Here is a 23,669-nt window from a genome sequence, read left to right on the forward strand (position 1 = left end):
GATTGACAGTTTTGTAGAGTACAGGCCCCTGAGGTTCCCCCAATTTTGGCTTGTCTGATTGTTTTCTTATGATTCGTTTCAAGTTATGCATTCTTGCCAGGAGTACTATGGAAAAGATGTGTCCTTCTCAGTGCCACTTGAGAGGGAATGCGCAATGTCAATTCGAAAATGTTCATGGGCATTAGAATATCTCTTTCATTGTTTTCCTTCTTATTTGTTAAAATGAAGACTACAGAGTATTTCTTAGTTGGAAATTTTCCTTGAAAATCTCACTGCATGAAATGATAGAGCCCTAAAACCTGCCATGTTTTTTGGAAAATGGTCAGATTCTAGATTCCGCTTTCTAGTCTTTATCACAAAACACAATGGTGCTGATGTGTTTGAATGTTTCAATATCTCAGGTACTTCTCTAAGAGTCTTTGTTATCAGGAGAATTCAATTGCATTGGAGATCTGAAGGGGCTAATTAATCACCCTTCCTCTTCTACAATCTCTTAACCAATTGAGATGCTGATCTGCTTTATTAGTAGCAATGCTGCAGAATGTGGCAAAGCCTTCTGCCTCCCTCTCCAAAACACAACCTTCCTTGCCCTCCCATTCCTGACCTAACCCTTCATTCTCAGCCCATCTTGGAAAGGTGAAGACCTGGCCAGGCCTGCAGAAGAAGGCCCAATTTGACTGTTTATTAGCTGGGAGAGGAGAACAGTTATTCATCTCGTTGGGCACATGCAGATCTGTGAAGCTGAGCTGAGTGCAAATGTGAAGGAGTGAACCAAAGCTGGTCTCCACTTCCTGGAGGAGGTCCTGCCTCCCCGATAACATGGGCTGTGTCTACCCTGCCCTTTCCTATCTCTCTGTCCCATGGAATGAGCCAGTGACAGACGAGATGGAGAAAGTACAGGTGTTCTCAATTCTCTCACCTAGCAGACAGGAGATGGTGTCTTATCTGTGGTTTAGGTTAAGAACATGGGGGTGGAAGGAAAAGTGCTCTTCCTATGACATTGCCCACATTTATTTCTTGGGGTACACCAAGTGGGAAGGAAAATAAGAAGTCTATTTGCAAAGTGAGGTCATCTTTGTTTTGAATGCTGAAGATTACCAGGGACGTCAACTTCCCTTTTTAACTATGGAAAACCCATTGAAGAGAGAAACATTTGTCACCTTGCCAACCTCATTAGACAGTTACTGAGACAGTCTCTCCTTCACTGTTTTTTGTCTTTTTTAAAACATAGATTTTAAAGTTACAAATTTTACAAAAAAAAATATTTTCAGCTTTTTCCTCTGCTGCTCTGAGGCACCAAAGTTAACTGTTTTTTGCCCTGTGCCATTTTAACAAATCTGTTCCCAAGTTCTGTAGCCCAAGCATTCATCTTTCACACACATCATGATCGCCTGGAGCCTCTTCACCTTCCATCCCTCCTGTCCTCCTTGGTCCCAGTCCTTTGATATTCCAGCCAGGTCCTGAAGAGAGGTTAGCACTACATGAGGGGAAGATTCTAGGCTTATGTGGATGTGTATTTATGTGCCTGTAATTTCAAAGTCCAATATAGATGATTTAAGAATTCCTCATTTAGTCAATAAATCAATCGCATTTATTATTCACTTATCGTGTGCCAAGGTTGACACAACGAAGTACAAAGAAGGGTTCTCTGAATTTAGAAAGCTTGAGAGTTTAGCTGGGTAGGCAAAATGAATACAACCATTTGAAAACAACTTCGGAACTGTGTGGCCTTGACTGTGGGTACTGAGGTAGTCCAGAAGAGTGGAAAGATGAATGTGGACAGGAGTATCTGGGGAGAGCTTCATGGAGGAGGCAGCATTTGGACTGGGCTTTGAAGGACAGGTGGTTCAGCAGGTGCTGGAGAGGGCGGGTGTCCTAGGCACGGCTAGGTAAGTCACACCGGCCTCCTCGCTTTTTCTCTCACACCAGGCTCATTCCTGACTCTGGCTGCTCCCTCTGCCGGGACATTATCCCCATATCTGCCTAGTGTATGCCTCACCTCTGAGTCACTGTTCTAATGCCACCTGCTCCGTGAGACTTATTCTGACCATCCTATTTGAAAGTGGAATCCCCCTCCATGCTTCAAATATCCCTTATTCTGCTTTTTTTTTTTTTTTTCAGTTTCTAAGATGTATTATTTAATTTTTTTTTTAATGGAGTTTTGCTCTTGTTGCCCAGGCTGGAGTGCAGTGGCTCCATCTTGGCTCACTGCAACCTCTGCCTCCCAGGTTCAAGCGATTCTCCTGCCTCAGCCTTCCAAGTAACTGGGATTACAGGCATGTGCCACCACACCCAGCTAATTTTGTATTTTTAGTAGAGATAGGATTTCACCATGTTGGCCAGACTAGTCTCGAACTCCTGACCTCAGGTGATCCACCTGCCTTGGCCTCCCAAAGTGCTGGGGTTACAGGCATGAGCCACCGCGCCCGACTCATTTCATTTTTTAAAAGGATGTTTGTTGTTTGTTTCCTGTCTTCCTGACCCCAGCCTTTTCAGCTTCTAAGACATTTTATCATTTAATTTTTAAAATGATATCTGTTGTTTATTTTCTATTTCCCCCACCTAGAAGATAAGTTCTATAAGGGCAGAGATTTTTGTCTGTTTTCTACCCCAGCACCTAGAAACTGGCCCGGAATGGGTAATCAGTAAATACTTGTTGAATATATGAAGGAATAAAGCTATTCCTTTCTTTCCCATACATAGAAGTCGAGGAGGGGGAGTCCATGGGATAAAAATCAGGTCATCCCTATGCACTCCAGACTTTTCTTTGCATGTCTAAGGGAACAGCTATTAAAGGGATACAGTTCAGAGCTGGGCCTCTTTCTTATTTTCTGCAGGCCTGAAGACATACAATTTGGAAGTAGGAAATGAAGGAAAGAAAGTAAGCAGTGTTCTGCATATTAATGTGACACGCTGACTCTGTTGAGAGAGCAGCACTTTGAAATGTATGAGCAGTTAGAAAATGATGTCTCGTCACCCTCCCAGGTTTAGATGGTGCAGATGAACCGCATTCCCTCCCTCCACCAGCTTGTCCAGCTCCTCTGCGGTAAGTCCCTCTCTACATGAAGATGATGCCCGTGTTGGTATCTCTGATGCTGGCAACTGCACTTAGATGTCTTCTCTAATCTTCCCTCCTCTCCCTCACCCACCCAGCAGCGGCTGCCCTAGTCTTAACCATCCCTGTCAATGGTGCCGTTGCATATGCAGCTGCTCAAGTACCAAACCTCCCTGTCATCCTTGATTCCTCTTGTTTCCATTCCTCACATCTCACTCCCTGGCAAGTCCTGTGAGTTCTTCCTCCAACATATACTATACCCAACACTGTTGTTCACTGTCCGTCTCCAGCCAAATCCAGATCCCCATCTTCTCTGCTCTAGATGCTCCCAGAGGCTCCAATGGATCTTCCTGCTTCCTCTCTTGTCCCCAAGAATCGTTTCTCACAGATTGGCCCAAGGGAGTGCTTTCAGAGATATAAAGCTGATCATGCCACCTTCCTACTTAAACTAACCCTTTCACGTCTTCACATTGCCCCACAGCAAAATCTAAACTCCTTCTGAGATGGTTTGGATTTGTGTCCCTGCCCAAATCTCAGGTCGAATTGTAATCCCCAGTGTTGAAGGAGAGGACTGGTGGGAGGTGATTGGATCCTGGACGTGGATTTTCTCTTTGCTGTTCTCTTGATAGTGATTGAGTTCCCACAAGATCTGGTTGTTTAAAAGTTTGTAGCACCTTCCCCTTCACTCTTTTCCTCCTGCTCCGGCCATGTAAGATGGGCTAGCTTCCCTTCTGCATGATTGTAAGTTTCCTGGGGCCTCCCCAGAAGAAGAAGCCTGTACAGCCTGCAGAACCAAGAACCAATTAAACCTCTTTTCTTTTCTTTTTTTTTTTTTTTTGAGACGGAGTCTTGCTCTGCCACCCAGGCTGGAGTGCAATGGCCGGATCTCAGCTCACTGCAAGCTCCGCCTCCCGGGTTTACGCCATTCTCCTGCCTCAGCCTCCCGAGTAGCTGGGACTACAGGCGCCCGCCTCGTCGCCCGGCTAGTTTTTTGTATTTTTTAGTAGAGACGGGGTTTCACCGTATTAGCCAGGATGGTCTCGATCTCCTGACCTCGTGATCCGCCCGTCTCGGCCTCCCAAAGTGCTGAGATTACAGGCTTGAGCCACTGCGCCCGGCCAAACCTCTTTTCTTTATAAGTCATCCAGTCTCAGGTAGTTTTGTATAGCAGTGTGAAAATGGATAAATACACCACACCTTTCCATAGCCAAGGCTCCACCTGGGCTGGCTCTTGCCTGCTTCTCCACTTCACCACGTATCACGCTCCTTCTTCTTCTCCACATTGGTCTCATTTTCCTTCTTAGACGATGCAGAGCTCATTCCTGCTTCTGGTCTTTTGCACTTGCTTTTCCTTCTGTCTGCAGTGATCTCCCTGAGAGAATTGCTGACCCCTGTTTATTAGTCAGGTAACCTGCTCAAATAACTTTTCCTAACCACTCTTACAGTGCCTTCCCCTCCACAATCTATCTTCTCTTACAATAACTAGATTTTATAAGCAGTATTATGGATCATGTTGATTATACATCTACCTCCCTACATCAATGAAGTTCCAGTAGAAAACAACCCACTCAAATGGTATAGTTGAGGAGAGGCTGGTCAAGTGCCTGTTTACAAAGATGTGGGCAGGTAAGGGAACCCATCAAGGGCTGATGATGCTCCTTTTAACAATATCAAGAAACTCTTACCACCCTAGGCCTGAATGGGGCAGGGCAGTGAGCAGCTACTTGAGCATGGAGAGAATAGCTACAGTTTATAGAAGAGCCCATCTGCCAGGGCTGTGACCCAGCAGGGAGGGTGTGGCGGAATAAACATGCAGACCTCACGCTCCTGCTTCAATCCAGTCTTCTGCTAGTGCTTCTCATTGGCCTTATCCAACCAGAGACCAAAGGGCAAGGCTGCCAATGGATATAGTTCATAAAGGTCAGTCTCCCAAAACACAGAGTAGGGTTGTAAAGAGTGGAGAGGGAATCTGGCCAAGCACACAGAAGATATCCAGCACATGCCTCTACTAGAATGCAAACTTCAGAAGAGGAGCAACAGTCCACAAAGTCTAGTAGAGTACTTGACACACATAATAACCCAATACAGGGCCGGGCATGGTGGCTTACACCTGTAATCCCAGCACTTTGGGAGGCCGAGGCGGGCAGATCATGAGGTCAGGAGATTGAGACCATCCTGGCTAACACAGTGAAACCCTGTCTCTACAAAAAAAAAAAAAAAAAAAAAAAAAAATTAGCTGGGCATGGTGGTGGGTGCCTGTAGTCCCAGCTACTCGGGAGGCTGAAGCAGGAGAATGGCATGAACCCGGGAGGCGGAGGTTGCAGTGAGCCAAGATCGCACCACTGCACTCCAGCCTGGGCGACACAGTGAGACTCTGTCTCGAAAAAATAAAAAATAAATAACCCAATACAGGTCAGGCATGGTGGCTCATGCCTATAATCCCAGCACTTTGGGAAGCCAAGGTGGGTAGATCACTTGAGGCCAAGAGTTCAAGACCAGACTCGCCAACATGGCGAAACCCTGTCTCTACTAAAAATAAAAAATCAGCCAGGTGTGATGGCACACACCTGTAATCCCACCTATTTGGGAGGCTGAAGTGGGAGGATCTCTTGAACCCGGGAAGCAGAGGTTGCAGTGAGCAGAGAGTGTACCACTGCACTCTAGGCTGGACAACAGAGTGAGACTCTATCTCAAAATAATAATAATAATGATAACCCAATACGTATTTGCAGAATAAATGAATGAACAGATGAAATTTTTTTTGTCTTTGGAGGATGTGTTTATTTAGCCCAACAGTTATTAGCTATAAAGTTGGGAGAATAAATAGATGTGCTTTCAGTTTATACTGGTGGGGTTGGTGAGGCCACACATGGACTTGCTTTGCAAGGCCTGCGCCCTCCCTATCCTGGGCTGTGCTATTAATATGCACCTAGGGGCCAGGCGTGGTGGCTCACACCTGTAATCCCAGCACTTTGGGCGGCTGAGGCTGGTGGATCACCTGAGGTCGGGAGTTCGAGACCAGCCTGACCAACAAGGAGAAACCCCATCTCTACTAAAAATACAAAATTAGCTGGGCATGGTGGCACATGCCTTTAATTCCAGCTATTTGGGAGGCTGAGGCAAGAGAATCACTTGAACCTGGGAGTGGAGGTTGCGGTGAGCCGAGATCGTGCCACTGCACTCCAGCCTGGGCAACAAGAGTGAAACTCTGTCTCAAAAAAAAAAAAAAATTGCACCTAGGAGTCTCTCCTTTCCAGCCCTCCTCCTGGTTGAGGTGTTGCTGTGTACTTAACTACTGAGAGTTGCAGAAATGTACCTTAGATGGGGATGGATTTGGGATTGAGACCAGTTTCCAAGAAGAGGGGCTGAAGTTTCCCAAAAGATGGGTTGATTCATGAGGTGGAAGCATGAAGGAGGTACTTTAACAGGAATGTGCGGCCGGGCGCGGTGGCTCAAGCCTGTAATCCCAGCACTTTGGGAGGCCGAGACGGGCGGATCACGAGGTCAGGAGATCGAGACCATCCTGGCTAATACGGTGAAACCCCGTCTCTACTAAAAAATACAAAAAACTAGCCGGGCGACGAGGCGGGCGCCTGTAGTCCCAGCTACTCGGGAGGCTGAGACAGGAGAATGGTGTGAACCCGGGAGGCGGAGCTTGCAGTGAGCTGAGAGCCGGCCACTGCACTCCAGCCTGGGTGGCAGAGCAAGACTCCGTCTCAAAAAAAAAAAAAAAAAACAGGAATGTGCAAACCTGAGGATAGAAGGTTCCCCAGGAAAGATTTTCTTTTGAGATGGAGTCTTGCTCTGTTGCCCAGGCTGGAGTGCAGTGGCGCAATCTCGGCTCACTGCAACCTCCGCCTAGGAGGTTCAAGCAATTCTCGTCTCTCAGCCTCCTGAGTAGCTGGGATTACAGGTGCCCACCACCATGCCCAGCTAATTTTTGTATTTCCAGTAGAGACGGGGTTTCACCATGTTGTCCAGGCTGGTCTCTGGCTCCTCACCTCAAGTGATCCACCCGCCTCAGCATCCCAAAATACTGGGATTACAGGTGTGAGCTACTGCACCTGGCCCCCAGGAAAGATTTAACTTCTCATGTTAACCTCTGGATGGGTGGATGGGGCACCTGAAACCTTTTAACAGCCTGTTATGCTTTTAAGTCAGGAGAGAGGCTATTAACTGTTTTTTGTTTTTGTTTTTGTTTTTGTTTTTTGGTGAGACGAAGTATCGCTTTGTCACCAGGATGGAGTGCAGTAGCATGATCTCAGCTCACTGCAGTCTCCGCCTCCCAGGTTCAAAAGATTCTCCTGCCTCAGCCTTCCAAGTAGCTGGGACTACAGGCGGGTGCCACCACGCCCAGCTAATTTTTGTATTTTTAGTAGAAATGGAGTTTCATCCTGTTGGCCAGGATGGTCTGGATCTCTTGACCTCGTGATTCGCCTGCCTCGGCCTCCCAAAGTGTTGGGATTACAGGCATGAGCCACTGCACCCAACCTAAAACCATTTTTATTCATGATGATATGCCAAGGGTCACTGCATGCATACTTTCACTAAGGGATAATAAATATTATGTGCATATTTGTTATTAGGAATTCTTCTCTTGATGTCTCCCAGTAGATTTAATGAGAGACTTGTCCTTTTGTTTAAGATCTAATGGAATTTCACCTGGGCAATGCCTAATGGAGCTTTGTCATAGACAGAGGCCTAATGGAACCTTTCTTGGGCAAAGAAAGTTTCAATGTGGGCATCTCAGTCTTTGCCTGGGAAAAGGTTAGAAGTGATGGGTTGGGAAGAGAGGAAAAAGGAGAGAGGAGGGGAAGAGGGAGATGGAACAACCTTTTCAGGAAGGGGAGATAAATTTTACATGTCTTCTTTCTGGTATTTCATGTATATATTTTCATTTATTCTTTACAATCTTATGATGTTGGCAGTATTATTGTTTCCTTTCTAGATATTGGTAGATGGAGACCCAAGGGATTAAGTGTGTTGTCCAAATCACATAGCTGAGAAGTTGTGGAACCAGCTCCCTGCTCCTACGCTTATACCTCTCAAATCCTTTTTTCCCACTAGAAAAAATTAGAGTAGCTGTAAATAATTAAAATGAAAGGGTGCCAGGAACTTGATGGTGACATGGAGGAATTTTCCTTTCCTTCCCCCTTTGCCTTGACTTTCCTCTACCACAGTAGACTGTTCCCTGAACCAGCTTCCAAAAGAAAATGAAGGACTGATGGGTCCACTGAGCCCAGAAGGTGGGGGAGGAAGGGAGAGACTTCTGGCCGTGAGTAGTGAAGGGAGCCAATAACTTTTGGCTTCATACTCTTTCTAAGATGAAGAACATGAAATCTGTTTCAGGTTTAAGAAAAATCTCCTTAAGAAAAGTTTCTGCTTTTAAAGAAGGGATAGTGAATTAGGGTGAAAAATATCTTCCTAACCCAATTATGTCAACAATGATTAGGAAACAGTATGGATAATGCACTGGTGGGTAATCAAGAGTGAATATTGCATAAATCACCAGAATGATCATCATTTCTTAAATTTCAAAAAGGAGACAGGAGAGAACTTTCTTAGTGAACACGGAAATGTTGGCTCACAGGATTCTCCCCATTGCATGATGTTTTTGCCGTCAGAAAACATCCTTTGTGTAAAGGAAACTGGGAGTGGGGTAGGAGAGGAATATGCTGACCCAAGTTTCTAAATTAATGAATAAAAAGGAGAAAGCAAGCATGAGAGGAAAAATTGTTGGGAGAAAGCTTAGGTCTGTGCAGAAAGGAACACAATGGCACCGTTAGACTATCTGGGTGATATCCAATGTTTAGGATGCATTTATCTTCAGTCTGACCATGTCCACAGAGCACAAGGCAAGGGAAGCCAACCCATGTATCATGATACTCTTGTTCTATGCTCTACTACATTGCCTTTGAAGTCTAAAGAAGATTCCAGCCAGGCACAATGGCTCACATCTGTAATCCCAGGACTTTGGTAGGCCAAGGCAGTGGATCACCCGAGGTCAGGATTTCGAGACCAGCCTGGCCAACATGGTGAAACCCCATCTCTACTAAAAATACAAAAATTAGCTGGACATGGTGGCGAATCTCTGTAATCCCAGCTACTCAGGGGGCTGAGGCAGGAGAATCGCTTCAACCCAGGAGGCAGAGGTTGCAGTGAGTGGAGATCACATTGCTGCACTCCAGCCTAGGTGACAGAGCGAAACTCTGTCTCCAAAAAAAAAACAAAAAAAGAAGATTCCACAGGTCCCAAACTAAGCCAGCACTTAATAGTTGCAGCAGACATTGCTAATGTTCACTAATAGTTCCAGTTCTCCTCCCCTCCTGGAACATGGAGGACTGTGTCTTCCTGCCCCTCCACTAGTTGGATGGCATGATGTGACTAGTTCTAGCCAACAGGCTGGGAATAAAAATGACGTGTGTCACCTCTGGGGAAAGCATTTAAGAGCTGGTATGTTACCTTCCATCTTATTTTCCCCACCATGGTGAACCAGGAAGGATCATGTTGGGATGGAGATGCCCAAGATTGAAGCCTGGAATGATGAGCCACCACATGGAGGATGAGTGTCCCCAAGAACAACCTGAACCTGCTCTGAAGCTGGGGTTGAGATACTTAGAATTCCTGGGTCAGGATCATTCATAGGCAACCAGAATTTCGCCCCCTTCCCCATGAAGCTGGCTTCCTCTTAGTAGGGATTCTGATATGAGGCTGAAATGGATTTAGTGTGAACAACAAGTAAACGATTGTGGTGTCAACACCCTGAGATTGTTTGGTGATGATGCCCAGCCTAATTTAGCATATCTTGACTAATACCAGTATGTGAGTAAACACATGCTTACATTCCCAGAGAAAGTCAAGAGGAATGAACAAAATGGGCTGTTGGTTCCCGTTCTAATTCTGTTACATCTTCCATACAGACAAATTACATAGAGAATAGGAATTCAGGCTGGGCGCAGTGGCTCACGCCTGTAATCACAGCACTTTGGGAGGCCGAGGTGAGTGGATCACGTGAGGTCAGGAGTTTGAGACCAGCCTGGCCAATATGGCGAAACCCTGTCTCTACTAAAAATACAAAAAATCAGCCAGGCCTGGTGGCTCACGCCTGTAATCCTAGCTACTTGGGAGGCTGAAGCACAAGAATAGCTTGAACCTAGGAGGCGGAGGTTGCAGTGAGCCAAGATCATGCCACTGCACGACAGAGCCTGGGCGACAGAGTGAGACTACGTCTCAAAAAAAAAAAGAGAATAGGAGTTCAAGGGTGACTCCTCTCCTCTGCCTGTCCCCACCAGCCACTCACTCGGGCACTTGTAACCTTGGCTCTTAGGGACCCCTTGTGGTTGCCTCTTAGGTCACTGCTCACACCTAGTCTCATTGACACTCAATGTTCAAGCTTCCCTTACCCAGGCTCTGACAGCATGTCCTTCCCAGCCCCTGGTGTGCACTGTTAGCTATTCCATTTTGTTCTGAGGATAGGGTGGAAGTCCTTACAATTCCTGTGTCAGGATCATGGATAGGACAACCAGAATTATCCCTCTGTGAAGACAGCTTCCTCTTAGCAGGGGATCTAAGAGCTTGAGTCTGAAAGAATCTAGTATTCCGGATTGTCTATACTGTGTCTCCGGAAGAGGGGTTCGTGTATGTGAGAGGTAGTAAGAGGAAGGACAGCCCACCTTTCCCATCACACTGAAAGACAAGAAAATAAGACTTATCTTTGCATCTCTGGCAGGCCTCTGTGGACACCCAGTAAATGCCAGTAATGATGGCGCGTGACTTCTCATTTATGCAGTCTCTTTTAGTTTCTGCCCTAACCTGAATGTGGTGTCAAGGGAACTATTAATGGCTGCTATTCAGAGACATGTGACTTGGTATTTATATATTACCTGCCCACTTCATAAAATGTTAATGAATGTTTGCAAAGCTCTTTGAAATCCTCTGGTGAAAGGTGCAACATTAAGTGAAAAATATTATTATTATTATTAGAAGGTAATAGACAGCTTTGAGTGATTGGTCATAAGAATAATTGACATAGCATTAAAAGAAGTGCCAGAAATCATCCAGACAGATTCAGCTCCTCTAGCCCCATCAGCCCCCACATTACATATATTACACTGCTTCCCTGACGCCCATTCTAATAACTATATAATTCACACATTAAATCACCACTTCTAGGGAAAGGTTGAGCTCACTCATAGCTCTATTGATAGTGACACTGAGAGGGTATTAAATGTTGAAAGGTCTAAAATGGAGCAGAAGTGCTCTTAGATGGAGAGGCCAGATCCAGCTGCTGAATGGCCACCACATTTAAGAGGGTGTGAGAGAGGAATGAGTCAGAAACACTTTGGAAACAGAGAGGAAAATTTAAAATAGATGTGCGATTAGAAAGCCATGAAAACAATAAAAATCTAAAGTGAGATGGGCCAATATCTGGCAATAGTCTTTATTTATTTATTTATTTAATTAGTTAGTTATTACTTTTTTTCAAGACAGAATCTCGCTCTGTCACCCAGGCTGGAGTGCAGTGGCGCAATCTCTGCTCACTGCAACCTTTGACTCCCTGGTTCAAGTGATTCTTCTGCCTCAGGCGCCTGAGTAGCTAGGACTACAGGCGCCCCCATCACACCTGGCTAATTTTTGTATTTTTAGTAGAGATGGGGTTTCACCGTGTTGGCCAGGATGGTCTCCATCTCCTGACTTCGTGATCTGCCTGCCTTGGCCTCCCAAAGTGCTGGTATTATAGGTGTGAGCCACGATGCCCAGCCAGTAGTCTTTATTTTTATCATATACTCTCTCTGGTTTGAAAAACAGTGGTGCACAAACTGATTATGCTTTTCTAACCCCTTTAATTTGGGGTTGTTTAGTATTTCTCAGTCTACGGCATAAAATTCAGTGTCCATTGGGGTTGGCAAATTGGGTTGAACTTATTCGCTAACTCTAGTGGGATGACAGTAGCTTCCTGAGGGCCAGTGATGAGAATTGTGGGGCTCATCTGGACTCAGCAGGACAGACTGCTGTGATCCATTAGCAATGTCTGCCCCTGGGAGAGGAAGGGAGTGGGTGGCACGTATGTAGACTAGGCCTGACCAGGTGTGCGGGTGAGTGAAGAGGGCAGTTTGGACTCAGTTCAAGGTTGCTCTTATTCTGACTTACAATCAAAGCTGCTAAATAGCAATGTAAAGGATTTACTCTTGATAAAGGTTTAGATGGAAAGAAATGGCTTCTCTCTGCCTTGTTTTCTCATGGAGGATCACTTCAGTCTGGGGGCCTTGGCAGCCTACATGCAGGAAGATGACCCCAGGTCACTCAGAGTACAGAGAACTGTGGGCCTATTGTCTCTTATGCCCTGGCTACATCAGCACTCAGAGATAACTTATGTGACCTACTAAGGCTTTCATTCTGCCCCTCTGCAAGCTGCATGTCCCAGGCCTAAGGTCTGCGTCATAGGACTTCTGCTGCAGGGTCTGGGGATTCTCCACTTACATCCACTACCCATGGGTAGGCCTGACGATGGCTCACCACAAACCACACTGCACCACACAGTGTCCATGCCACATAGTGGCTCTCAGAATGGCATCCAGGAGATCTGTGAACCTCATTTGGATGCAAAGCTGCTTCTTGAAGTCTAATTGATTGTCATAAAGAAGTTCATATGTCAAACAATTTTGTTTTTAGAAGTTTGGCATTTTCTGATTTTCATTTGGCTTAGAAAAGTGGGATGGCCTAAACATTGTTTTATCAGCAGAGAAAGGAAGAAGTGGGTCAGGTGGCTCTTTGGGATCATTTTCTCAATAAACCTTCATAATAATGGTAATTGCTAACATTTATTGAGCACTTGCCATGCATGAAACATTGTCCATTTTATATACGAAGGTGCTGAGGCTTAGGAGAGGTTACTTTCTCAAGGACACACAACCAGAAAGTTAAGATTAGATGTGAAACCAAGCCAGTTGGACTGCAGCACCCACACCCTTACTCCCTGCTCTGCACTCCTCCCAGTGTTGTGCAGGTATGCATAATTGTTCCAGCAGATAAGGCCAAATTCTTTTGATCCTGCCTGGTGATCTGTTAAACAGTCCTCATAGAGAACTAAAATAAAATATTTTGGTTGTCCATTCTCTTCCTCTTATCTCACATGTGACCTTCGGATAATGTGACCTCTGCAAATGTCATATTTACAGATTATTCAAAAGATTTAAAATATTGGATAACATTTCCCCTCTGCTTTTCATTATTTGATTTAGAAAAAACTCATAATGAGACAAAAGAAATTGATAACCTCTAACATCAATAAACTTTTACCTGATGCCAGATGTCTCTTTTATTTAGGTTAATATATAGAAGCAATAGATATGTTAATTCTCGTCCTCCTTTAGTTGATATATTGTCGTTTGAACTACAAAAGTTCAGTATCCACTCTTATTAGCATCTTGGATTCTTTGTCAGTTGACTTTGCTTTGTTGCCGCAGCAGGCAGCTTCTCATGTAACTCTGTATTCTTGGGTTTTATTGCTAGAAATGCACTAAAGCACTTTTATAGTTTTACTGTGCATTCTCTTCAAGGCAAAACTGTTATGTCTCTACTGATATGCACTGTCTATAGGACATACCATTAAAAATCAACTTGTCACTGAGGAGTCTGAATGTGGGAATAGAATTACTAACGTTTCCAGATTCTAGTGAGGATCATGGAATAAAATTTGGTGATTTCAAGTTTGGGTTATGAATGCCTTTTAGCTATGTGAGGTTAAAATGGTTGAAATTTGGTAGTGTAAAAAGTCACTGGTTTATTAAAAATGGGTTTTTACCAGGACTCTCCTTGGTTCTCTTCAGTCAATTCCATTAGAAAATCATTAGCTGTTTACATAAATAATTGCAAATTGCTAGCAGGTAATGTGGAGATCTTAATCTTTTTTTTTTTTTAAGTGGAACTTAAAATGTATGTCTAGATAAATTTTTCTCTTCTTTTCTCCCCTCCACAATTCCTGCCCCATTTGCCTCCTTTAGACAGACAGCAAGAAGAAACAAAACCAGAGGAGAAGAATGGAGCTGGATTGTCTGTGAAGACCCTGCCAGGCTGCAAAAAAGCTGTATTCGTAATGCAGAGAATGCAGCTGGAGGAGCTCTTTGATTTAACTGTTGTTACTGAAATCTGTGTAGCATCAAGTGACTTAGAGCAGGAAGTTATCTTAGAATTCTGGAAAGATTCAAGGTGATTAGACAGTTGAGGAGTAAGAGTTCAAAGCCAGGACCACTCATTTCAGACAAGGCTTGGGCAGTGACGTAAATCCTTAGCCAAGAGCTATAATAGTCTTCTTTAGGCTCCTTGAAGATAGGAGCCAGATCTTAATCCTTTCTGCATCTACAGTGAATTGTATAGAACAATAGTAGGTGCTTCATGAGTAGCTATCAGATGATGGCTTTGTGTATCACCAAAGGAATGGGCCTTTCTGTGTCCTCTTGCAGCTCTGGTGCTCATGGATTAAATTGTTTGGTCCTTTCAGTTCTTTCTGGCTTATTGGATACTCTCAACTACATAGTTGGAACCCTCCTTTTCCCACAAAGTAGTGTCTCCCATAAAGACTTTTTGGCTAGATTCTGTAACTTGTCAGCCATTTTTGATTACAAGAATGGTTCTTATTCTATTATTTAAGACTCATGCCTCTTCATTCTTAAAATTCAGTTTTGTGTGTGATTCAGATCTTGAGTCCTCCCCTCTCTCCAGTACAGGCTAGTGCTGTGTTCTAAATGTTTGTGTCCTCCTGAAATTTGTATGTTGAAACCTAATCTACAATGCAACAGTATTAAGAAGTAGGGTCTTTAGGAGAGTTCATTTGCCCCTTTCCCCATGTGAGGACACAGCTACAAGCGCCATTTATGAAGCAGAGAGCGAGCCCTCACTAGACACCAAATCTGCTGACCTCTTGATCTTGGACTTCCTAGCCTCTAGAACTATGAGCAATAAATTGCTGTTGTTTATAATTTACCATTTGCGGGCCAGGCACAGTGGCTCATGCCTGTAATCCCAGCACTTTGGGAGGCTGAGGTGGGAGGATCACAAGGTCAGGAGATCAAGACCATCCTGGCTAACACAGTGAAACCCTGTCTCCACCAAAAGTACAAAAAATTAGATGGGCGAGGTGGTGGGCGCCTGTAGTCCCATCTGCTCAGGAGGCTGAGCAGGAGAATGGCATGAACCTGGGAGATGGAGCTTGCAGTGAGCCGAGATCACACCACTGCACTCCAGCAACAGAGTGAGACTCTGTCTCAAAAAAGAAAAAAAAATACTCATTTGCTAGAGCAGCTCAGAAAGATAAAGACAGCTACAGTTGTGGCTTTAATGACTTCAAATGTGTGTATGCGTGTCTGTTTCTGTCGATACACGTGCATGTGTGTGTGTAAGTGTGCATGATGTATGTGTGTTGGTATACATGTATGTAACTGTGTGACTTCGTATAGGTGTAGGTATGTGTGTACGTGACTATGTATTTATGGCCAGGAGTTGGTCTGGTTTTCAGACATCTCCTCCCTCTTCTAAGAACTAACGTCTCCAAGGAACTGGGGGAGGGGGAAGAAAAGGGCGAACATTTCTCTGCCATCCTGCACAAGTTTGCATGCTCCGCTTGACTGGCTGTGTTGCTCTTTTTTCTCAATGTCCATGTAGGAGTGATATGGATGATGGTCATTGTCATTTTCCACTGACCAGGGGCTCGATTTCAAGTAGTTCCCCAAGTATTAGCAGGTCCTTTCAAGATACAGCTAGATCTTGCAGCAGACCCCTGGCTGGTTCTGTTCCACTGCATTTCTCATTGTCCTTCCTGCTGTGACAGTCCCCAGTCTTTGCTATCATCTGGAGCTAACTCAGTGCAGGATCCATTCTCTATACCTTTCTCCTCCAGGAATTCAAGGGCAGTGATCTTGGCTTCCTCTTCCCTGGCAGTCTCATGCCTGCCTCTCCTGCCTTGACATGTCACATCTCCATAATTCTCTTTCACATGGTCACAAGCACAGGTGACAGATCATTACATCTTCTCGCTATGCAGTCATCTAACCAAAGAATGAAAGACTGATCTCCTCTTCCTTCAGTCATTCCCGTTTTGACCAGTGAGTCTCCTGAGGCCCCTGACTGGATGAGCAGAGGGAATAGTCTCAAACACTTCACTCCCCCCAGTGCCACGTCCTTGCTCTAAATACCTGCTTTATACCGACTGGGGGATTGCAAGGAAGGCAGTCAGTGATAGGGCCAGTCCAGAGGTACTTCTTGGTACTTCTCATAAGCTCTGGAGTGAGATGACCAGCCCTAAATAATGGCACACTTAGAATGTGACAGATTAAGTACCTTTGATCCTAAGCATTGGGCCTTAGCTGCAATTCTAAGACAATAAGACAAGTCCTGGTATATTTTTACGCAGACTTCAGATGTGCATTCTCACTATTTGTAGCCAAACTACTCTTACCTAAAAAAGAGCACAGCATAAGAACTAAAATGAGAAGCAAAAGCTAGATAAAGAATAGAATGAAACAAATACAAAATGAAAAGCAAAATATTAATATGCTGTTTAGTACACATACCATAACTTGGTACCCTTTTAATGGTAATAATAGCTTATTATGTGCCAAGTACTGTTCCAAGTACTTGACATGAATGATCTCATTTAATACTTGCAACAATACTATAAGTTCATTTATTTTATTATTATTATTATTATTATTATTTTTGAAATGGAGTCTTGCTCTCTTTCACCCAGGCTGGAGTGCAGTGGTGCGATCTTGGCTCACTGCAACCTCCGCCTCTCAGGTTCAAATGATTCTCCTGCCTTAGCCTCCCAAGTAGCTGGGACTACAGGTGCGCACCACCACACCCTGCTAATTTTTTTTTTTTTTTTTTTATTAGAGATGGGGTTTCACCATATTGGCCAGGCTGGTCTCGGACTTCTGACCTCATGATCTGCCTGCCTCGGCCTCCCAAAGTGCTGGACTTACAGGCATGAGCCACCACGCCTGGCACAATAAGTTCATTTATTATTATCAATGTAAAGATGAGCCAATGGAGACAGAGAGAGATAACCTACACTTGGATGCCAAAGAGTGCATCAGCAGCAAATATAGTAAAAAGAGATCAAGCTGCTTTTCCTAATTAGCACTCTATGGGTGTGTGATGGTTAATTTTATGTGTCAACTTGACAAACATGGGATGCTCAAGTGTCTTGTTAGGCACTATTTCTGGGTGTGTCTGTGAGGGGTTTTTGGAAAATAATAGCATCTGAATCAAACTTAGTGGAGCCTATTGCCTTCTCCAATGCGGGTGAATAACATCCAATCCACTGAGGGCCTAAATAGAACAAAAGACAGAAGGAGGGAGGATTTGTTTCGTTTCTGCCTTCCTGCTTGAGCTGGGACCTTGGTCTTCTTCTGCCATTAGAGTGGGACTTATACCATTGGTTCCCCTGGTTCTAGTGCCTTTAGACTCGGACTGAAATTACATCATTAGTTTCCTGGGTCTCCAGCTCATAGCAACAGATTATGGGATGTCTCAGCCTCCATAATTATGTGAGACAATTCTTCATTAAAAATATGTATATGTGGCTGGGCGCGGTGGCTCACGCCTGTAATCCCAGCACTTTTGGGGAGGCTGAGGCGGGTGGATCACGAGGTCAGGCGATTGAGACCATCCTGGCTAACACAGCGAAACCCTGTCTCTACTAAAAATACAAAAAAATTAGCCAGGCGTGGTGGCGGGCGCCCATAGTCCCAGCTACTCGGGAGGCTGAGACAGGAGAATGGCGTGAACCCGGGAGGCGGAGCTTGCAGTGAGCGGAGATTGCACCACTGCACTCCAGCCTGGGTGACAGAGCAAGACTCTGTCTCAAAAAATACATATATATATAATATATATGTATATGCATATATTCTATATATTATATGCATATATATTATATATAATATATGTATGTAATTTTGGTTCTTTCCAAAGAACCTATTACAGTGTGCCAATTTCCAAAACCGCTTTTAGGTCATTGTAGCAAAATTTAAAATTTTACTTGTTTAGCATCAAACCCTTCCGAAAGACAGTGCGAGTGTAGTTGTTAAGAGCACAAATTCTGGAACTGGACTACATGAGAGCAAATCTCAGCTCACCTTCTACTAGCTGGGTGGCCATTTACAGCTGGGGTCCCATCACTTCAGTTTCCAGTATGCAAGTGTTAATATTTAGCCTAAGCTGTTGGCAGAATGAAGAGAATTGGTATGTCTAGAGCCGCACTGTCAAATAAAAGTAGTGTGTGAGGTGTAGATGTAGTTTAAAATTTTCTAAAGTAGCCACATTAAAAAAAAGAAGGAAAAAGGAACAGGTGAAATGAATTGTAATAGGTTTTACTTAACCCAATACAGGCCTACCTGATTTTATTGTGCTTCACAGATACTGTGTTTTTTTGCAAATTGAAGATTTATGGCAACCCTGCGTCAAGCAAGTCTATTGGCACCATTTTTCTAACAGCACATACTTAGCAACTCTGTGTCACATTTTGGTAATTCTCATAATATGTCTAACCTTTTCATTATTATTACATCTGTTATGGTGATCTGTGATCAGTGATCTTTGATGTCACTATTGTAATTTTTTTTTGAGACATTGTCTTACTCTGTCACCCAGGCTGGAGTGCAGTAGCGTGATCTCAGCTCACTACAACCTGCATCTCCCAGGTTCAAGCGAGCCTCCTACGTCAGCCTCCTGAATAGCTGGGATTACAGGCGTGTGACACCACACACTGCTAATTTTTATATTTTTAGTACAGACTGTGTTTCACCATGTTGGCCAGGCTGGTCTTGAACTCCTGACCTGAAGTGATCCACGCAAGTCGACCTCCCAAAGTACTGGGATTACAGACGTGAGCCACCACACCCGGCCACTATTATAATTGTTTGAGAGCACCGTGAACTGCACTCTCATAAGATAGGAAACTTCATTGATCAGCGTTATGTGTGTTCTGACTACTCCACCAACCAGCCATTCCTCCATCTCTCTATCCTTTACCTTGGGCCTCTCTACTCCCTGAGATACAACAAAATTGAAATTAGTCTAATTAATAATCCTGTAATGGCCTCTGAGTGTTTAAGTGAAAGGAAGGGTTGCATGTCTCTTATTTTAAATCAAAATCTAGAAATAATTAGGCTTAGTGAGGAAGGCATGTCAAAAGCCAGGACAGGCCAAAAGTGAGGCCTCCTGTGCCAGTCAGTCAAGATGTTAATGCAAAGAAAAAGTTCTTGTAGAAATTGAAAGTGCTACTCCAGTGAATACCTGAATGATGACAAAGTCAAACAACTTTATTGCTGATATGGAGAAAGTTTGAGTGGTCTGGATAGAAGATCAAACTAATGACAACATTCCCTTAAGACAAAGCCTAATCCAGAACAAAATCCTAACTCTTCAATTCTATGAAGGCTAAGAGAGGTGAGAAAGCTGCAGAAGAAAAGTTTGGAGCTAGCAAAGGTTGGTTCATGAAGTTTTAGAAAAGAAGCTGTCTCTGTACTATAAAAGTGAAAGGGAAGCAGCAAGTGCTGATGTAGAAGCTGCAGCGAGTTATCCAGAAGATCTAGCTGAGATCAATGACGGGCCAGGCGTGGTGGCTCACACCTGTAATCCCAGCACTTTGGGAGGCCGAGGCAGGCAGATCACCTGAGGCCAGGAGTTCGAGACCAGAATGTCCAACATGGTGAAACCCTGTCTCTACTAAAAATACACAAATTAGCCGGACGTGGTGGCGGGCGCCTGTAATCCTAGCTATTTGGAAGGCTGAGGCACTGGAATCGCTTGAACCCAGAAGGCAGAGGTTGCAGTGAGCCAGGATCGTGCTTCTGCACTCCAGCCTGGGCAACAGAGTGAGACTTTGTCACACACATACACACACACACAAAATCAATGATGGAGGTGGCTACACTAAACAACAGATTTCCAATGTAGACAAATCAGCCTTCTATTGGAAAAAGATGTCATCTAGGACTTTCACAGCTGTAGTGGAGAAGTCAATGCGTGTCTTCAAATTTTCGACGGACAGGTTGACTCTCCTGTTAGGGGCTAACACAGCTGGTGACTTTACACTCAAGCCAATGCTCAGTTGCTATTGCAAAAATCCTATGGCCCTTAGGAATAATGCTAAATCTACTTAACTGTGCTCTATAAACGGAACAAATAGCTTAGATGACAAAACATCTACTTATGGCATGGTTTACTGAATTTAAGCCCACTGTTGAGACCTACCACTCAGAAGAAAAGATTGCTTTCAAAATATTACTAGTCATTGACAATGTACCTAGTCACCCAAAAGTTCTGATGAAAATGTACAGGGAGATTAATATTGTTTTCATGCCTACAAATACAACATCCATTCTTCAGTCCACAGATGAAGGAGTCATTTTGATTTTCAAGTCTTATTATTTAAGAAACATATTTCATGGCTGGGCGCAGTGGCTCATGCCTGTAATCCCAGCACCTTGGGAAGCCGAGACAGGCAGATCAAGAGGTCAGGAGTTTGAGATCAGCCTGGCCAACATGGTGAAACCCCATCTCTACTAAAAATACAAAAATTAGCTGGGCGTGGTGGTGTGCACCTGTAGTTCCAGCTACTCGGGAGACCGAGGCAGAAGAATCGCTTGAACCCAGGAGGCAGAGGTTGCAGTGAGCCGAGATTGAGACACTGTACTCCAGCTTGGGTGACAGAGCAAGAATCCGTCCCCCCCCCAAAAAAAAAAAGAAAAATATACATTTCGTAAGGCCGTAGCTGCCATAGATCATGATTCCTCTGATAGCTCTGGACATAGTAAATTGAAATCCTTCTGGAAATGGTTTACCGTTCTAGATGCCATTAAGAACACTTGTGAATCATGGGAGGAGGTCAAAACATCAACATTGAAAGAAGTTTGGAAGAAGTTAATTCCAGTCCTCAAGGATGACTTTGAGGGGTTCAAGACTTTAGTGGAGGAAGTAACTGCAGATGTGGTGGAAATAGCAAGAGAACTAAAATTAGAAGTGGAGCCCGAAGATGGGACTCAATTGCTGTAATCCCATGATCAAACTTGAACAGATTAGGAGTTGCTTCTTATAGATGAGCAAAGGTAGCGGCTCCTTGAGATGAAATCTACTCCTGATGAAGATGCTGTGAACGTTGTTGAAATGACAGCAAAGGATTTAGGATATTCCATAAACTTAGTTGATAGCGCAGTGGTAGGGTTTGAGAAAAATGACTACAAATTTGGAAGACGTTCCACTGTGAGTAAAATGCTATGAAACAGCATCGCATGCCACAGAGAAATCTTGTGTGAAAGCAGCGTCAGTTGATGCAGCAAACTTCATTGTTGTCTTTTTTTTTTTTTTTTTTTTGAGACAGAGTCTTGCCCTGTCACCCAGGCTGGAGTACAATGGCATTATCTTGGCTCACTGCAACCTCCGCCTCTTGGGTTCAAATGATTCTCCTGCCTCAGCCTCCTGAGTAGCTGGAATTACAGGTGCCCACCTCCATGCCCAGCTATTTTTTGCATTTTTAGTAGAGATGGGGTTTCACCTTGTTGACCAGGCTGGTCTGGAACTCCTGACCTTGTGATCTGCCCGCTCAGCCTCCGAAGGTGCTAGGATTGCAGGTGTGAGCCACCACTTCTGGCCTCATTGTTGTCTTAATTCAAGAAATTGCCACAGCCACCTCAACCTTCAGCAACCACCACCCTGATCAATCAGCAGCCATCAACATCAAGAGAAGGTCCTCTACCAGCAAAAGTTTATGACTTGGTGAAGGCTCAGATGATTGTTAGCGTTTTTTTTAGCAATAAAGTATGTTTTACGTTAAGGTATGTGCTACTTTTTCTTTTTATTTTTTTTTGAGACAGAGTTTCACTCTATTGTCCAGGTTGAAGTGCAGTGGCGCGATCTCGGCTCACTGCAACATCCGCCCTCCGGGTTCAAGCAATCCTCCTGCCTCAGCCTCACAAGTAGCTGGGATTACAGGCGCCTGCCAGCATGCCTGGCTAACTGTTTCGAACTCCTGACCTTAAGTAATCCGCCTGCTTTGGCCTCCCAAAGTGCTGGGATTACAGGTGGGAGCCACTGTGCCCAGCCTAAAGTATTTTTTACATTAAGGTATGTACATGGTTTTTAAAAAAAACATAATGCTATTGCACACTTAATAGATGACAGTTGATAAAGCAGTGGCAAGGTATAGACTGCCACTGTTTTACACTAGACTAGTATAGTATAAATAATGTTTATATGCACTGGGAAACCAAAACATTTATGTGACTTGCCTTATTGCGATATTCACTTTATTGTGGTGGTCTGGAACCAAACCTGCAATATCTCTGAGGTATGCCTGTATATATGAACTATTATCATATCGATGATGCATAATTAATACAAAGTTATTAATGAAGCCAGGCACAGTGGCTCACCCCTGTAATCCCAGCACTTTGGGAGGCTGAGGCGGAAAGATCACTTGAGGCCAGGAGTCTGAAACTAGCCTGGCCAACATGTTGAAACCCCGTGTCTACTGAAAATACAAAAATTAGCCAGGTGTGTTGGTGGCCAATTAGCCAGCTACTTGGGAGGCTGAGGCAGGAGAATTGCTTGAACCCCAGAGGTGGAAGTTGCAGTGTGGGGAGCTCTCGCCACTGCACTCCAGCCTAGGCAACAGACCAAGACTCCATCTCAGAAAAAAAAAAAAAAAAGTTATTAATGAGATATTTATGAGATATTTTAGGTTCTTGTTTTGTGCCAAGTTTTTGGAATCTGGTGTGCATTTCACACTCAAAACGTGCCTCAATTTGCACAAGTCTCAATGCATATGCCTAATAGTCACATGTGGCTGGTGGCTGCCCCAGCAGAGGCACATGGTGAGTGTTACAGGAGGGTTAACTATTATTTTATCTTCCAATTTTTAAAAATTGATTGTTTCTCTTTTTCTCCACTGCCACACCTTAGACCAGTTTTTCATCACCTTTGCCTGGAGAGATGTATTAGCCTCCTCACTTGGCCTCCCCACATTCACTAGCCACAGCTCCCTGCCATCTATTCTTTATACTGAAGTCCAGGAATTCCTTCCAAAATACATGTCTGGTAGTATCCCTGCCCCAGTGCCCCTGAGCCTTCCGTGAACCACTCTCCTGCCTCTCGGACCTTCAGACACTAACCTTCTTTCAGCTCCATTCTCCTTCCTCAGTCCTTGGAGATGCCCCGTTCATACCTCCTTTCTCCTTTCTAGCTGCCTCAGGAAGCATTTCCTACTGGTTTCCAGTCCCTTGTCAAATGACTTTGTTAAAATGCTGTCATACAATCATGGGTTTTTTTCTCCAAAGCTCTTATCTCTACTTGTAATTTTGTTTTCATTCGTGGAATCAATTAATTAGCCTGTTTCCTGCCCCTACTAAACTGTAAATTCCTTCAGGGCAGGCAATGGATTTGTTTTGTTCACCATTTTGTCTCCTCCACCTAGCCCTATGCCTGGCATCTTGCAGGCCCTTGTGAAATAATTTGAATAACTAATTGAAATCAGCAAATATGTAACTATTGTTACAAGACCTTACAAAAACAGAATGAAGGGAATTTAAAACAAGGAGAAAAATGCCACATTGTCAGC

At 44.2% G+C, this 23,669-nt stretch overlaps 1 long non-coding RNA gene across 1 annotated transcript; it reads left to right on the plus strand.

The window, feature by feature from the left end:
• The first annotated feature begins 1,516 nt into the window (after positions 1-1,516).
• On the plus strand, positions 1,517-22,494 carry LOC117086338. The gene is made up of 3 exons (XR_004438295.1): positions 1,517-1,527; positions 19,392-19,403; positions 22,291-22,494. It is a non-coding gene; the product is annotated as an uncharacterized LOC117086338 (long non-coding RNA).
• Positions 22,495-23,669: the final 1,175 nt, after the last annotated feature.

The sequence above is a fragment of the Trachypithecus francoisi genome, unplaced genomic scaffold (assembly GCF_009764315.1).
Source record: "Trachypithecus francoisi isolate TF-2019V2 unplaced genomic scaffold, Tfra_2.0 Lachesis_group1, whole genome shotgun sequence".
Classification (NCBI taxonomy): Eukaryota; Metazoa; Chordata; class Mammalia; order Primates; family Cercopithecidae; genus Trachypithecus; species Trachypithecus francoisi.